General features: G+C 44.1%; 1 non-coding gene across 1 annotated transcript; it reads left to right on the top strand.

Annotated features, from left to right (window-relative positions):
- Window positions 1-2,733: 2,733 nt before the first annotated feature.
- On the top strand, window positions 2,734-2,805 carry TRNAE-CUC. Its single transcript has one exon. It is a non-coding gene; the product is annotated as a tRNA-Glu (tRNA).
- The last annotated feature ends 7,475 nt before the right edge of the window (window positions 2,806-10,280 follow it).

Genomic DNA, 10,280 nt, shown 5'->3' with positions numbered 1-10,280 from the left:
TCTCTATGGCAGTAGATTGCCCATCTTCCTTCTGATGAGTAGCTAGTGGGTTTGAACCACCAGCCTTCTGGTTAGCAGTCAAGTGCCTTAGGCACTATGCTACCAGAGCTCCTACAGCTTGACTAGGAACTTCTAAAAAGAAGTGCTGATGCCTGGTGCCTGTGATAGGTGGTCCAGAAACATATGGTGAATAAAAGGAATAATTTCTCCCTTTGTTAGGATGTAGTGAAGTCAGACTTTAAAACAGTCACTGAAGGTGAGTGAAATACAGGCCGATAATTCTGTGAGGGTGGATTTGTCAGTGGTGTGGTTTTGGTAGAAACATAACCAAGATGTGTACTACTCACCACTGTGGCTCATACTAATGTGACATGGGCCATCTAGCCACATCCAGTCCACCTTTCTGAACACTCTGCATTCCTCAAGAAGGGCGGTTTCCTTAGGCTTGTTGTCATCTTTGTCTCTCCTTCAGTTGTAAAGCAGTTGAAAAGATGAGAATTCTCATTCATCTCACTGTTTTCCCATAGCTCATAGTCAATAACCAACACTGAAGGACTAAGGAAATGAATAACTGCTAACAACTAATTCCTTTTCTTGCAAAAGTATTTACACTTACGAGTCTATTAAACAGAAGTATTGCCTTTCTTTAAAATTATATTTTTAATACTGGGGTGCAGTGAATTTCTTGGTATGGCTTTCTTAGCCATCATCTGTGTAACTCCCACTGGATTACTGGGTGGAACCATGCAGATAAGGTGTGTAGAACTCTGATGTTGGGATTGGCTAGTTTTGCTACTCTGCCAAGCTTAACATGAGCCCTCCTAGAGCAGAGGGTATCTCACTGCCACTAAGAGAGAAGAGCTGGAGGTGCAGCAGACAGCACCGAGATCCCTGCACGGGACCTTCCTGGGAGAGATGCCCCGGCAGAGAGAGACACGGTTGCAGTGGAGCCAAGAGGCATGAGACAGAGTGGTGGGTTCACCTGGCTCACGGAATGAGAAAGCTGAGTGCCCTTGGGCAGGAGGCTTGCTGGTAGAATGGGGTGCCCCTAGGTGTACCTATCGGCAGAGCTAAAAGGGCTTTGTAACACTTGCCCAAGCAGGGCAGAGTCCAGGCTGAGGCCAAGGGCCAGAGAGGTGAGCCTGATGGCACAAGAGAGGGGCAGACTGTCCTGATCAAAGAATTGTATCCTGAGTGTGTTCCTGAACTTGAATTGTAGCCTATTATCTTCCCAATAAACCCCACAATCATAAGAATTGTCTGTGAATTCTGTGTGGCCATTGCAAAGAATTACTGAACCTAGCAGAGAAGCAGTGAGTGCCATGGGAGGGACAATTGGTGTCAGAGTTGGTGAAAGGCTGGTGGGTCATGGCATGTCTGGACTCGTAGGAATAAGCCTTGGGCTGCTGATAGTGATTCTGTCTCCGTCTTGTGAAGTTAGAGGAGGTCAGAGAATGGTGCCTCCACGTCCTTTTTGCAAATACTTATTGCTTTATTACTGTTTATCATAAAACTTCAGTAATCACTTTAAATTTTATTTGAAAATTAGAATGCCAATTCTAGTGAATTTGAACCATTGACTTTTCTAGCACTTTACCACTGCACTACCAGGCTCCTTAGGTGAATAATGAAGCCCTGGATGAACATGTTTATTGTCATCTACCTTAAATGTATCAATAATGTTCTTATTTTTAAGATAGTGCACTCTTTTCTTGTTTAGTGAAGGAACATGTTGGATATGGCTTGCTGTCTCTGCAGGAGTCTGCTGTGTCCCATGGAGGCAATTTGGTCAAGAAGATTCTCATTGTATCAAGGATTGCTGTCTCATCATGACCTGGCAAAGTCAGAAGGGGGATCAAAGCCAAAAATGAAGGAGACTGTGACCAACTGGGTCCTGGTGCATAGCTCAGAACAAGGGCACCTCTGACGGAGTTACAGATTTTGGAATTCATAGCAGTGCAAGTCCATCTGTGTGATGCATTCTGAGTTAATCAGTACACATACTGCTCTCTCTGTTGAGTGCATGATTGACATTGTTTCTTCCCTTGAATGTCCAAGTCTTCAACACTGAGCCCCCGCACATGACAGATGATGAATAAGTCCTGTTATTCTTTATGGTCATGGAGAGACACTGAGCTTCTGAAAATACTGTGACATATGACCTACCTTCTAAAGCTTCGAAGAGCCCACTGTCCTATAGGCACAGACCCATATGAGATGACTAGCTTTCTAGTACTTGATAGATGAAGGAAGTGGAGTTATGTGATGGGTGTGCTGTAATATCTCCAATGGTCTCCCTGCATTCATTCTCAAACCCTCCAGCCCCTCCTTCACATAGTTGACCGAGAAACCTTTACAAACATAAACCATGGGCAGACCCAACTTAAAGTCCACACTTGTGTCATACCAAGTAGTTTACCACCTGGTCCTCCATCTCCACCAGACTTCTCCCATGATCCCACCTTGAGGCACCTGTTCTTTATGTGGTTTGCTGTGAGCAAGAGTTGGGCTCCACCTGAGCAGTGATGTGCTTCTAGTATGGATTCTGAGAATTAACGCAGACATGCAGAGCTCTGCATGCAAGTATGCAAACCACAGGGGCAAACTGACCATGGTTTTGGTTAATTCATTCAACTGTCAAGACCTCAGGAGTCATATAATCTATCACATCAATTAGAAAAATGTATAAGTATAATAATGAAGAAATATACATAATTGAGGGTGGCTCTATGCTCCCTGGTGGTCTAGTGGTTAGGATTCGGCGCTCTCACCGCCGCGGCCCGGGTTCGATTCCCGGTCAGGGAAGCCTTTCTTCTTCCTCTCTGCCCACAGACTTGCCCTGCAACTGCACACTCCTCCCTTTTGGGTGCTCTGGTAGCATAGTGGCTAAGACACTTGACTGCTAACCAGAAGGCTGGCGGTTCAAGCCCACCAGCCACTCCTTGGAAGGAAGGTTGGGCAAGCTACTTCCATAGAGATACTGCCTTGGCAACCCAAGGAGGGGTCACTATGACTCGGGTCCGACTTGACGGCACATAACAACAACAACAACATACGTAATTGATGGAAAAACCATTTCAGAGAAGTTTTGTGGTACCTTTTCATTGCTCTTTTCTGAGCCAAAGCTCTGGTACACATCGTTTCTTCCCAGCTCTAGAGCTATTTATGTTTATCAAAATCAAGTGAACAAATTAGTAAATGTTTTTGGCAGCACTTTGGTGATGTGTCACACGTTTGGCCCATTCTGGCCATTTATCATACTATATTACCCTTTTTCCTTCTTTGTTATCCAAATGGACTAGAAAGATTAATATTACACTGTGTTTTTCTTATGTGGATATTCTCTGAAATTTTTTAAATTTTTTTTTCTGCTACAATTATTTTAATATCACTTGCAAGTAAAATCTTGCCAGAGATAATTCAAATATGGTTGTAGCAATATATTGATAGAGAACTTCTAGAAATGCAAGCTGGATTCAGAAGAGGACGTGGAATGATGGATAGCATTGCTGATGTCAGATGGATCTTGGCTGAAAGCAAAGAATACCAGAAAGATGTTTACTTGTGTTTTATTGACTATGCAAAGGCATTGAATTTTATGGATCATAACAAATTATGGATAACATTGAGAAGAATGGGAATTCCAGAACACTTGATTGTACTCATGAGGAACCTGTACATAGACAAGGAGGCTGTTGTTCAAACAGAACAAGGGGATATTGCATGGTTTAAAAATCAGGAAGGGTGTGTGTCAGGGTTGAATCCTTTCACCATACTTATTCCATCTGTATGCTGAGGAAATGATTCAAGAAGGTGGACTCTATGAAGAAGAATGTGACATCAGGATTGGAGGGACGCTCATTAACAACCTGCAGTACGCAGGTGCACAATTTTGCTTGCTGAAAGTGAAGATGACTTGAAGCACTCACTGATAGATTAAAGACTGCAGTCTGCAGTATGGATTACAGCTCAACATAAAAGAAAAAAACCAAAATCCTCACAACTAGACCAATAAGCAGCATTAAGTGGAAGAAAGATTGAAGTTGTCAAAGATTTCATATGACTTGATTCCACAGTCAACACCAATGGAAGCAGCAGTCAAGACATCAGGTGATGTATTGCTCTGGGCACATCTGCTGCAAAAGACCTCTTTCAAGTGCTGAAGAGCAAAGGTGCCTTTTTGAAGACTAAGGTGCATCTAACCCAAGCCATGGTGTTTTCAGCCACCTCATATGCATATGAAAGCTGACAATGAATAAGGAAGATTGAAGAAGAGTTGATACTTCGGAGTTGTGGTGTTCGTGAAGAATACTGGAAGTACTGTGGTCTGCCAGAGGAACTAACAAATCAGTCCTGGAAGAAGTTCAGCTGGAATGCTCCTTGAAAGCACGAATGGTCAAGACTGTGTCTCACCTACTTTGGTCATGTTGTCAGAAGGGTCCATTCCCTGGAGAAGGATATCATGATAAAGGTATCAGACTTGGTAAAGTAGAGGTACAGTGAAAAAGGGGAAGGCCTTCAATGAGATGGATTGACATAGTGGCTGCAACGATGTGCTTGGGTATAACAAGGACTGTGAGGCTGGCCCCAGAGAGGGCAGTGTTTTGTTCTCTCTTACATAAGTTCTCTCTGAGTCAGAACTGAATCTATGGCACCTAACAGCAATAACAAAATAATAATTATTTATTTGCAGTAAAAACAAAACCAAAATTTGAAGTGTCACAAACTAAACTTCAAATAAATATTATCATATAGGAGAGAGAAGAAAAAAATTGCCATATTTTCTGTTGACAAATTTCTTTAGAATAAAAACTTATTATGCCAGTAGTGGGGTGATTGCTATTTTATATCAGGGATAAGAGGAGACAAGTTCCAGGCCAGCCGGCATTCTTGCTGTGGCTACTGCCTCAGCAAGGGCCCCAGTTGCCTCAGTGTAGCGTCGGTGTACACCTATGCTTCAGTGCTGGCTGAGGTGGCCTTTGGGTGCATGGAAATCAGGCATGAAGAGTGCAGTGGGGCCAAGGATGGCGGGGTGACGAGTCCTGGTGGGTTGACCTGGGCCGTGTTGTGAGAAATGCAGAGCAAAGATGTCATTGTGCAGCTTTCTTTAAGGGGCAAAGGCACCTGCCTCTACCTGGGGCAGTCCCTGGAAGCAGTACCCTGCACGGCCCCTATTGGTCATCGTGTGCTCATGACCTCTGCCCACTAAGTACAGGTGTGCTTCACCTAACCTCTCTTTGGACAGTGTCCAACCACACATATATCCGTGGTCCCAGAAGTCTTTGTTTGTTTTTTCAAAAAGGAAAGCAGCTCCCCTTTTGTTTGTTATCTCCCCTGATGGTTTTAAATGCCCCAGCCCCAGAGTCTTCTTTTTTAAAACAATTTATTGTGATTTGGGGTGAAATTTTACAGAGCAGATTCATTTTACATTCAACAGCTCGTACACATTTTGTCTCGTGACACCAATTACAATCCCCCCAACATAACAGCTTTCCTCCCACTTCCTCCCTGTGACCACCCTCTTTCTCTGTGTCCTTCTGAACACCTGTGCACTCCTGCCTCCCTCGCTTTCTCCCTGTGCAATGCTGCCCTTCTCAGCTCCTGTGGTTGACTGTTCTAAGGAGTGCATCTCCCGGGGTAGGTGTTTGCTCATAGCCCTCTTTGTTATTCGGCTAAAAGTCAGTCACGGGATGAGAGTAATTCCAGGCCTGAAGGCACTGGACCACAGGTGGGCAGGTGGGACACAGGCAGGTGAGGCAAAGGACAGGGCTCTGGGAGGGCCTGGTGGGGGCGGCAGGGGCTGCTGCTGGCCCGCTGCTTAGGTGGCCGGACAGTGGGCGGGGCTGGCTGCACTGTGCTCCCAGGCCACTCCAGTCCTCTTCTCCATGCTCCCGCCACTGCTGCTGCTGCCGCCTCTGGCAGCAGGTCTAGCCCCAGCGGCAGCTGTGATGAGAAGGACCGGAAGCAGGCTCCCACAGGGTTTTAGTACGGTGTCTGCATAATGTCCAGACCACACTGTGTCCTATTTCACAGAATGACCCATGGACGTTAAGGGAAATATATGAGTACTGTTAAAAACTTTCCTGTAGGCAAGACATTATATAATGTCTGGGACTCCACAAATATTGTGAAAGAATGGTAAATGGGTGGATGGGCACAAATGCCTTCACCACCACAGGAGGCTGGATGTTCTAGGAGATACTGAACTTGCTTGGAGTTTGACTTTTCCTCCTCTAGACTTTTCTATCAGTTCTATTGCTGTGACTCTGACAGTGACCAAGGACATCAACATTTGAGAATTCATTTACCTAGAACTCAAAGCTACTCATGAATTTCTTCTCTTCCTGTTGGCCTGAGTTAGATTACTGCATCTAATTGTTATTGCACTGCAGGAGATTCCTAGGATTGCTGTAACAAATGACCACAAACGTGTTGTCTTCAAATGCAGAAATGTGTTCTCACAGTTCAGGAGGCCAGAAATCCAAAGTCAAGGTGTGCTCAGAGCCGTGGTCCCTGGGAGAGCTAGGGAAGGTCAGAGCCGTGGTCCCTGTGAGAGCTGGGGAAGGTTCCCCACCTCTCTCAGCTTCGGGTGGCTCCGTGTGTCCCTGGGCTTGTGGCCGTGTCACTCCAGTCTCATCCTTTGTCTTCACGTGGCCCTTTCTCTGTCCTGGCTATTTCTCCTCTATGTGTCTGCTATGAGAACCCTTGCCATCGGATTTAGGGTCCCCCTGGATAATCCAGAGTGATCTCATCTTGAGATCATTAATTATACCTTAATTATATCTTCGAAAACCATTTTGCCAAATAACTTCTGGTTATTTGGCACTGGTCATAATCCTATGAATGTGGATTAGGGCATGGGCGCATTTTCAACTCACTAAACTACCTACCCTTCAACCCACTGCAAAGGCCAAAAGACAGAAGACATATTGCTGCCAACATTATATGAGCTCTCAAAATCTTTCAAAAACAGAGCCCCAAACCAAGATCCTAGGGGAAAAATGCTTGAGGATAGTGGTGTGGCCACTATTTCAATAATCAGCTCCTTGAATCCCACCTGAGTCTGAGAAGATGAAATTCCAGGAGCTGCCAAAAGAGAAATTAAATAAGAAAAGTTGCAACTCATAGTTAAGCTGGTTTCAATGACTCCTGTCTAAGAAAAGCCTTATTTCATAGAATGTTCACGTGTATTAAACTGAGCTCTTCACTGAGAAAATAATTAATCTGTAAAGTAATTGCCTTACAGACCAATTGACTTAGGATGTCTCCAATTGAAATTAATCAAAATGACCATGAGTTGTTGGCAGTTGCAGACAGATGGCTGTGTAATGTAGGGTGCCCTGAGTCTCGCTGGAGTCTGGCTGCAGAGGTTCTACACATCACTCAGAGGATAGCCCTGCCCAGGAAAGTCACGGTGTCATTTCACCTGTACCTGTGTCCCCCAGATAGTGTGTTCCTCTTCACGTGTGCAGCGGAGAGATGGGCATGGTCCTTGCATTTCTTCCAGTCATGTGTGCTATTCATGCACAAAAGCATGTCCCTAAAGAGAGCCATTGTCCCCTTCAACTGGCATCTGTGTTTACAGTTTCTTTGAATACGCTGATGCAGTTTGGGCAATGTTGGCCATGGTTCAGTTTTTATCCAATTATTTGGTAAAAATTCAAAATTCTGCAAGGATTAATCCATAAATCTGGCTATTCACATTGTGAAGTCAAAAATGAGTTTTGCATAATAACTCAGTGAGTTTAGGATAGTTTTAAATGTCAGCCTAATAGATTTGATTGAAAATATATACATATATTTTAAGTATAATATGTCCAGGGGCTTTTTTGGCTCGTCTAGCTTAGTTATAAGGTTATAAATGCCAGTTATGAAGTTATAAATCTGGCTCATATATATAATTTGTAACTTGTGGTAAATGGATTGACTTTGCTTAGCATTTACTGGCTCTTTTACTGTAATAACCTAGTGTGGTTCTAGTGTAATCTATCATTAGGCTGAGTCACACTGGTCCCTTGCTCAGAGAAAATTGTTAGAAGACTGAAAAGGGAAATGGTAAGATGGGAGCTGAACCATTGTGATAGCTGCCTTTGGAGTGGTCTGATGGTAAAATGGGAGCTGAGCCATTGTGATAGCTGCGTTTGGAGTGGTCTGATAGAAGTTAGACTTCATGGGCCCAAACCAGAACTCATTCTCTGTTCCTGTGTCCCCAGGCTGCCTTTCCCACTGTGACCTGATTTAAAGGAAAGGGTTAGCATGTTAGTCGGGGACACTCCACCCACAGCCAGAGCCTCTCCATCTTTCCTCCCTCATATCGAACCTGCCTTTTACCCTTTGAGAATTGTCTCTAGAGCTTTTTCTTTTCCGCCATCAGGGCTCATCTGCAGGCTCTTGTGGTCACCCTCCTTGACAGCAGACTTGTCACTGATCTCTTGGACTCAGGTACTTTCCTCTCGGTTCATCTTTCCATGACCTACTGGGTCACCTTCCTAAAGGGGAAACATGTTCTGGCCATTTCATCTGCAGGAACATGGGGATAAAGTTGAAACCCATAGTTTGACATGAAGTGGTTTTCATGAATCATCCCTATCTTGTCTTCAAAGCCCACCTCTGTCACCCAATCTCATGGACTCATACTTTACTGATAGGGCTCTGGTCAAAGGCCATTAACAAGCATCCAGCCTCACAACTTCACAGTGGTTATTGTTCATGCTTCTGCCCACATGTCCCTCATCCTAGTTAACTTCACCTCTGAGCAACATCACAGTTCCCTGTGGAGTGGATGGTCTACCTTGAGGCTGCATTGCTGCCCAGCTGCCCTTCCTGCTTTCTTCCCTGCCTTCCCACATATGGTGACCCCAAAAGGACTCCATAATTGCCCCCTTGTTCATCAATCTTTATCTCAGAATCTAGTTCTAAGGGGATCCAACCTGTGTCCAGTCTTCAACCAAAAATTTCACAGGAGAATTGGGGGAAAAACTGAGATTCTTATGCAAAACTAGAAAGCAAACACTGCTTCAAAGGAAGATGCCAACAGGACAACTTGGTTTCCTAGGTGGGAACTGGAAGAGGAAAGGGAAGAATTAGATTAATCAGGGTGAAAAGTCACTGATGCTCTTAGAGAAAGGAGGGGACAGCAATATCATAGCCAGTGTCCACAACAACCTTGTGGAAAATACAAATCTCAGCGTTTAGTGGATGAGTGGATAGATTCAGCCACGTTAGCAACTTGCTAGAGTCTGTTCCAGTAAGCTGTGCAGTAGGACTGCAAATAGGACATCCTTTCTGCTGTCTGACACTTGTCTCCCAGCAATGGAAGTCGAAAAGTGTTATTGCACGGTGTTTAAACAGTGTCGGCTTCACAATGGAGAGTAAGGAAGATAAAAGTGGCGGAAAAGTATTCTTATATTTCCTGTACTTGCTCTCTGGTGGGTGAAGGGAACCGAATTGCTGCAGCGTTCTGATAATGTACAAATGTCATTATTTAAAACCACGGATGTACGGAATTGGAAAGGGTCTCATTTTCCCTGTGGGAAGGTTAATATGATCAAGTTGTTCTTTTCTATGTCTGTGAACATTGGGTACACAGCAAGCCAGGAATCCAGTATGTAGCAGGAAAGGGAATATTCTTGCAAAGGACAAATGGCCCCTTTAGAGCACACCCTAATGTGTAGAGAGAGAACCATAAAGGCAGGTAATTAGAGAGCTGAGGCATGCCGCTAATGGCAAGTCAGAGATCGCTACCAGGGGAAGGCTTTTATGCTGGCTTCCAAGAGGCCTCATGAGGCAGTGTTCATTACCGTCTTAAATTCACCCTTAGCTAGGCTCTGGTTTTGTTAACACAAAAGAATATATCTGTTTCTCAGTGGTAGACACAATTTAACTAAGCTTGAACACTGATATGTAAAACAGAATTCCAGTGTATTTATTTGCAATGAGCCCAATGATCAGACAGTCTTTCAATATGATCAGACTAAACGGGATGCCATTTCTTGCCATGAGTAGAAACAATTTCAGTTTCTTAAAATGAAGACTTGATTCACAATGACTAGGAACACTGAGAGATCTGGAGTCTCAAAGACCAGGATTCTTTTGTTGCAGCAAACTCTTCAAGATAGTTGTGTAATATTCGGAAAACTTCTTGATAAGCTTAGAAGTAAAATAAAAAGATAATTAGTTTAATTGCACACTGAATGTGTCCACTCAAGTTCCAGCTTCCTCCTTTCCTCTTTGGGTTTCCCAAAAATGAAAGGTCATTTACTCAAATGCATTATGACACT

The sequence above is a fragment of the Orycteropus afer genome, unplaced genomic scaffold (assembly GCF_000298275.1).
Source record: "Orycteropus afer afer isolate SDZICR_OR568_19922 unplaced genomic scaffold, OryAfe1.0 scaffold00385, whole genome shotgun sequence".
In the NCBI taxonomy this organism is placed as follows: Eukaryota; Metazoa; Chordata; class Mammalia; order Tubulidentata; family Orycteropodidae; genus Orycteropus; species Orycteropus afer.
The sequence above is the reverse complement of the archived record's forward strand: the minus strand, read 5'-3'. Positions and strand labels throughout refer to the sequence as shown.